Below are 8,010 nucleotides of genomic sequence, written 5' to 3' on the forward strand. Positions count from 1 at the left end.
TGTCCTTACGCAAGCACACCCATTTCCTATATAGTAAACTTGTGATTGTGTTCTATCATGCGGAAGCATTTCTAAGGTACATACACTATTTTCAGCATCTAAGCATAAATCTTCGGCTTCTACCACAGCATTTTCGCAAACATAGCCTAATTGTCCTCTAGAGATACATGCTTCTGTGCTAACCGATTGCCACCTATTTTTGGTGTAATCATAACTGGCCCAGACGTTATGGTTTATTGGCCTGACAACGACTTCTTGGTGTATTGTCCCTAGAGTGAGGATGGGAAAGATAGCTCTTTCCTCTGCCGCACTAATGGTGAGGACATAAGCTTCAATGTGTTCTTGTTGAGGCTCATAAGTGAAGTTCACTAGTTGCCACCAAGCCTGATGGTCCCTCTCAAATTGTGTAGTGTGATTGTCCTTTAATATTGTTTCCCTTATTTCTTGAGGTAATATACCTGACGTTCCTTCTCTCATTATTCCTGCCGCTACTGATTGTACCCATTGTTGCGTCTGAGAGCATTGGATAGCGAGTGCAACGTCTCGGCTGAGTTCCCCTGTGTAGTCAGTGAGCTTTACAAAATCCTCTGCAGTATGGTTTGCTACCATGGTTAGTAATTTCACCACTAGCGATTGTGTTTCAGCTAATGTAAGCATGGATGAACTGAGGGGCATCTTAAGCTTTCCTAAGCTCGATGTGACGGTACTTAATTTGTTTACTAATACCTCTTGATCTATTGTGTTTACTATGCCAAATCTGGTGCCAATCCACCCACTTAGATCTCTTTTTGTTCTTCTGTGATGAGACCTTGTCGCTAGCCATGCATTCCATCCCTTAAGGCTTTGCTGTATAAATGGTCGGCAATCCTTTTGCAAATAAGTAATATCGGTGTGAATGTTCATTTGCACCTTTTTCAGGGAATAAGTGGGGTCTAACAATAATTTTAGTTCGTTAGATTTTCTTAACCTAAGGTTATGTACTGCTTTACATTCCACTGGTAGGGTGGTTTCTTGGGGCAAGTCTAGATCTGGATACAATGGGATCACGTCTCCTGGTAATTCTATCCTATATTCGACAGCACGCCCGGGGAAGCTAAAACCCCGTCCCAGTGTTTTCAACTCCCTTTCACATGTGAACGTCATTGACTGATCCAATCTAAATGCCATCTCACACTGTGCTTTTCCTTCCTCAGGACCACTAGATGCTACAATTTCTCCCGGAGAATGGAGAAGGGGGTGAGGGTTATAGGTTATGTTTTGAGGGTGTAGCTCCCCAAGTGAATCTTCTCTATAAATCACCGAGTTTCGGGGTTGTGATCCAGGTGGATCTTCCCTGAAGTCACTCCACTGACATGAAATTGGGCCCTTTTGCTGAGTCCAGGCAATAGACTTGCCCATTTTCACTAGACTAAAGGTAATTAGGTTATGTTCAGAGGCTGGCATCGAGGGTTGAATTGTTAATACCGGCCGCCTTGTTTTTCCTTCTCTTCCTTCTGCTGGGTCAAGCTCTTGACACCCAATTTGGATTTGGTCTCCCTTGTATGCTATCATGGAGGGCTGATCCCATACTTCACTTGCATATGGCTGATTATTACGTAAGGCATAAACCTCGAAATAGGGTCCGCTCATTCCCAATTCTGGGTGGATACACTGATGTGCATGGGACCATGGGTCTATTGGGGAAGAGTCTTGGGGAAGAGCTATACTTATCGAGAGTCCAATGATCAAAGTTGTAAAGGTTTGAGGTGGAGTCGGGGTCATGATGTCTGGCTGTCAATTTTGTTTCTTTTGGCGCTCTCGTTGCTTGATGTGAATTTGTTCTACCCGTAAAATAACCTTTTCTAGTTCAGTGTCTAAATCTCTGTTTTTTTAGTGGATGTCGTGGGACAGAAGAATAGCAACGGGTCGATAAAACCTTAGAACGACTAAGTTTCAAACAATATTGTAACCAGCGGTGTACTTTCCAATGGCACCACCCTAATACAATTTGTTCGGGAGCTTCAAACAATTCCCTAGCCTCTAAAATGGGTCTGTTGGCGAATTTCTCTAAGGCCAAATAGTCGTCATTTTCCCTTGCTTCTTTGCAGCTACACTCATAACATTGGAGGTCCAGTAAACAACTTTGTACGTTCCAAAATTTTCTATCACAACCTCCACAAAGAAATCCAATTAGTCCCACACAATTTCTTTCCCCACACCCAAAACACGGCTGATCGTGAATAGGGTCCTGTGGGTCAGGTCCTTGTTGACTGTATGTTTCAACCCACCCTGTCCACTGTATTGGCGTGCTACGCAATGCAGCTCTAGCTTCGGCATTAAATTCTGCTATGAGAGATAAAGGTTTTGGCAAAGTCAATGTTAGTTTATGTTGGATTCTCACGTGATCCTGCGGAGACAGCTGACTCAGAAGTCTGTACATCTAAGGCAGGTTTAAGCTCCTCTTGTTTGTTTTCCGGAGCTCTCTTGACCCGTGAATAGTGGATCCACGTAGGTCGTTCCTTGATCCGAACCGCGGTGAAGGTAGTCAGCAGCACTTGGAAAGGTCCCTCCCACTTTTCTTGTAGGGGTTTTCCTAAAAGATTCTTAACATACACCCAATCACCGGGGTTAAACGGATGCAATTTACAATCAGGTTGCTTAGGTTGGTGCTCGATCATCACAGTAGCATTCTTATCAAACTGTTTCCCCACCGCAATTACATAATCGTAAATGTATTGATTACCGATCTGGTCTATGACATCCCCATTTACAACTTGCATAGCATAAGGTCTACCATACAGAATTTCAAAAGGACTTAACTTTTCCTTCGATCTTGGCTTGACTCTCAGTCTCAGCAGAGCAATAGGCAAAGCTTGATACCACTGCAAATTAGTCTCTTGGCATATTTTAGCAATTTGCTGTTTGATAAGATGATTCATCTTTTCCACTTGCCCACTGGCCTGTGGACGGTAGGGCGTGTGCAATTGCCATTTGATTTGTAATGCTTTGCTTATTGCTCTCACTACTTTTGCACAGAAATGTGTACCTCTATCCGAAGAAATGCTCTTCGGTACCCCAAACCGTGGAATAATTTCATTCAACAGTACTCTAGTTACCTCTCTTTCCTTATTTGTCCTACAGGGGAATGCTTCAGGCCACCCAGAAAATGTGTCAGTTAATACCAACAAGTACCGAAACCCCCCTTTTCTTGGGAGTTCAGAAAAATCAATTTGCCATACCTCACCTGGGAATTTACCTCGGTTTATGGCTCCTTGGTGTACTTTGGTTCCTGTATTCGGGTTGTTCTTCAGACACCGTTCACACTGGGACGTAACGTGTTTTATAGTAGTAAATAATTTTGGTCCTGCTATTCTGGTCTGCAAATATTGGTAAAGCGAATCTAGGCCCCAATGGGCCTTCTCATGTTCTGCCTTCACAAACTGCCACATCACGTTTCCTGGTATCACTAACTGTCCTGTTTCTAATCGACCCCAACCATTTTCTAGTATTTTGCCCTTATTCCTTTGAATCCACCTATGATCTGATTCTTGGTAATCTGGCTGGATATTGATATCCAGCTCCCCTGGTATTAGGGCCGCTATTTCCGCTTCCCTATTTCTTGTGGCCGCCAATTTAGCTTCTGTATCTGCCTTCCTGTTCCCTATTTCTGGAATAGTATTGCCTTTCAAATGCCCCTTGCAATGCATTATGGCCACCTGTGTTGGGAGTTGGACCGCCTCCAGCAGTCGCAGAACCTCTTCTGCATGTTTGACTATTTTTCCTTGTGTAGTCAACAGTCCTCTTTCTTTCCAGATGGCTAGCAAATCATACAGTGGTTTAGCGAGTATCCCATACTGGTAGATCCATAGCCGACACCAACCTGTCATCCCCAGAAAGGCGCGCAGGTCTCTCACCGTCTCTGGTTTGGGCATCTGGCAGATGGCCTCTTTCCTGGCTGCTCCCAGGGATCGCTGTCCTCTGGAGATTTCGTATCCCAGGTACACCACTTCCTTTTGCACCAGTTGTGCTTTTCTGTTGAGAGACTCGATATCCACTTAAACCCAAGAAATTCAACAAGGAAATAGTCCATTCAATGCATTCTTCCTCTGTCACTGTCGCTATTAGGAGGTCGTCTACGTACTGCAGGAGGGCGCCATCTCCCGGTGGCCCTTCCCATTGTTCTAATTCTTTGGCTAACTGATTCCCAAAGATCGTGGGCGAGTTAGACCAGCCTTGGGGCAACCGTGTCCAGGTAAGTTGGGTCTTTCTCCCCCTATCTACTGATTCCCACTCAAAGGCAAAAATCCTTTGACTCTCGGGGCCTGAGGGAAGGCAGAAGAATGCGTCTTTCAAATCTAATACGGTGAACCAGGCCAGGCTATCCTTTAGCCTAGTTAAAAGCGTATATGGATTAGCAACCACCGGGTGTAATGTCTTGGTTATTTCGTTTACTGCCCTCAGATCCTGAACGAGCCTATACGTTCCATTAGGTTTCTTTACTGGCAGGATTGGTGTATTAAAATCCGATTCGCGTTCTATCAATAACCCCAGTTCTAAAAACGTTTTGATTATGGGCTCAATCCCCTCCTTTCTCCTATCTTCAGAGGGTATTGTTTTCTTACCACTGATTCTGCCCCAATTTTAAGTTCAACAACAATCGGTGCTGCTTATTTGATTTCAGGGGGGATTGTGAAAGGGGCTAGCGGTGGGCCTGTTAGCTAAAGGAGTGAGAAGTAAGAAGAAGAGACTGATAAGGAGCTTTCCCCAAGGCCTTGGCAGCTTTCCCAGAAGCCTTGGCAGCACGCCAGGTAACTCCCATGGCATCCGAACTTTCTTCACCAAGTTCCCCATCAGAGCCCCCTTCTACTTCAGCCCCCCCCCCCCCCCCCGTTAGGTATCAGCCTTGACTTTTTGTCTGCATTTTGCTCCGTTTCTCTCTCTATTCTCTATTCCTTTAAAACTCCAAAGAGCGAGTTCTAGGTTACTGCTAAATTAACAGCTGTTTTATCTGCCGCTCGAGTAGTAGCTCAGACTAATGGGTAAGTCTCGCTCGGGATTTGCTTGAAATTGTAATAATTGTGATTCTCAGGTAAAGGTTCCACACAACTGATTGTTAGGCTTAGAGCTGTAATCAGTTGTTCCTCGTTTACTTGAAATTCCAATTTGTCCTTATTGAATTTTATTATGGCTCTTAAGTTCTCCAATAGGTTTCTTCTCAATAAGGGCTTTGGTGAATTTGGTAAATATAAGAACTGATGAATTTCATCTGTTTCCTAATACTGTATTTAATGGGTTTCAGAAAGTAAGGCTTTTCTGGTTGGCCTGTTGCTCCCACAAATTGTATAAATCCATCACTTTTAGGTACCAATTCCTGATTTAAAACTGAAAAAGTTGCTCCCGTATTAATCAAAAGTACTGTTTAAACTGTGCTTTATCCCACTGAGTTAATTGATCTACTATAAGTAACAAATATTTCCACCGACCTACTTTAAACAAATCTACAAAATCAACCTGGATCTTTTGAAATAGCCGCTAGGCTGTTTTGCATTCTCCAGAGGGAGGGCTCTTAAGCACTTTCTTATTTACCTTTTAACAGGTGAGACACCCCTGGGTAATTTGCTTTTTTTTTTTTTTTTTTTTTTTTTTTTTTTTTTTTTTTAATTTCAAATATCTTCATACATCCAAAAAAATTTAAAAAAATGATCACAAAGGCTCTTGTTTCCCAATATGTCCGTCTATACAAGTTATCTAAGATTTAATGTGCCACTGGCTTTGGCATCATAATTCTATCATCAGGAAAAAAACTCACTTCTCCTCCTTAAATGTTGCTCCTAATTTCCTTATAGCTGCCAATTCTACTAGCGGAAGGGAAAGAGTCTCTTGCTGAATTTCTATTTTTTTTGTGAGGTCATGATTTCAATATCTCTCTTTCTTAAGGTTGCTTTTTGTTTCTTTATTAGCCAAATTATTTCTCTGACTTTAATATCCCTCCCCCCTCTGGTGTTCCTTTATATGAACTATCCCCCCCATATATTAACCCCTTCCTTTGAGTGTTTATAAGTCCCCTTTCCTTCTAAATTTCTCTAAAAGTATGTACTACACTAAAAGCATGTTTGGAGTCTGTATAAATAGTCCCTTCTTGCCCTTTTAAAATCCACAAGCTTGCGCTGACCAGGAGGGACTAAAGGGACTAGACTCCTTCACTCTAAACTTTTCCACTTCACCTGAATGCCAACCCATGTCATTAATTTCTAGATCATCTTCTTTAGGTAAAGAATAAATTTCAAGTTTTCCTTCACAGGGTTTTATCTGTAAATTTAGAGCTATTATTAGATCTCTGCCTAACATTCTCCTCGGCCTCTGGTATCAACAATAAATTATTTACTCCAAATTTGTCATTTATTTCAATTTTCACCCCTTTTATTATAGGAACAGGGAAAGCTTCTCCTGTAATTCCGATTACTGGAACTTGCTCACAACTTACTTCACATTCCTGGGGTAATTTTGTCACTGTTGACCGAGAAACTCCTGTATTTACTAAAAATACAAATTCTTCACTCTGAGGACCTACACTTAGCTTTATTATCAAGGGCTCTTCTAGATGTAATTCGATCCTCTTTGTTAGACAAAACTCTTGCCCTCTCTGACTCTCCTGAGAAATTTTCTCATCTTGCTGTTTCTTTTTGCAATTTTTTTGCAGGTGCCCCTTTTTATGACAATAAAAACAGGTAGGTCCCACACCCTTCTTTTTCTTATTTCTACTACAATATTTATAGAGTGTCTTTTTACTTATGTTTCCCCCTGGAATCCTTCCCAAGTCCTTCCAGTGCTTTAAGATACATCCTAAGGGGGTTTTCATATTTACGTCCTTACTCTGTTGACCTCCCATGGCTATTCCCTGTGTCTGTTTAACTAGATCAGTCTCCCTCTCGCTTCGCAGTGATACTACCTGCGTCTCATTCACTCTCAGCCATACCCACACACCTTTATGAAATAATTCCTACCTTATGGTCTATATCAGAACAGACTGTTTTACCAGGCTTGGTCACAGAAGGTCGCTTACAGACCGTGAGATACCGGTTTGCCAGATTCATGCAATCGCAACCGTAGACAGTATAACAATTGCAGGGGGTGACAATTTTCTTCCAGATGTTTATCAACTTATTCTCTTCTAAAAAAGTACAGAGAGAGCGGCAAGGTGTTTCCTGTAAAATTTTGCAACAGACACATAGAACAGACGCAAAAGGATCACCGGCTGACAGACCTCTCAGAAAGCAATCTTAGTTTTTAACCCTTAATCCACAGTATTATAACATTAAATACAATATTGAAAACAGTTGCCCACACAGTAAAAACAGACCAAAGATACCAAGATAAACAAATACTCCTCAAATACTCCTTCCAGCAGGACTTTAACCTGCGTTTTCTCTTTTCCTTGCTTTTTTTTTTTTTTTTTTTTTTTTTTTCTTTTTTTCTCTACGTTCACAAAACCAAATGCTGGGACTCTAACCCAGTAGCTGGGACTCTAACCCAGTAGCAGGACTTTAACCTGCGTCTCTATTTCTGGGACTCTAACCCAGTAGCAGGACTTTAACCTGCGTCTCTATTTCTGGGACTCTAACCCAGTAGGGATTCTTTACCGGGGCGTCCCCCAGCTTTCCCTTCGGGCAGTCACGTCTGACCCCCGTTTCCCAACAAAGCGCTTTATCCTAAAACCAACAAACAATTCAAATACCTCTTAAAGCCAATAGGCAATTAAAATACCTCTTAATTGAGCAGGAGATGCAGCCAGCGTCCATCCGAGAGCACCGGTCCAGGGAAGGAGCTTCTCCCGACGAAAAGCCGTCAGAGGCGCCCAGAAGACCCCGGCCCCGGACCCGGCTCGGGAGAGGACCCTTAAGGCTTGGATCTCCTGTCTGGTGCCATATATCCTGCCTGGCTCGCCAGAAATGATGCCGAATTTTGCCCCAAACAGGCAGAGTGACTGCCTAATCAGACTCAGCTTAAGTCAATTAAGCAGGAGGTATTTTT

This window comes from Melospiza melodia, unplaced genomic scaffold (assembly GCF_035770615.1).
Source record: "Melospiza melodia melodia isolate bMelMel2 unplaced genomic scaffold, bMelMel2.pri scaffold_90, whole genome shotgun sequence".
Lineage (NCBI taxonomy): Eukaryota > Metazoa > Chordata > Aves > Passeriformes > Passerellidae > Melospiza > Melospiza melodia.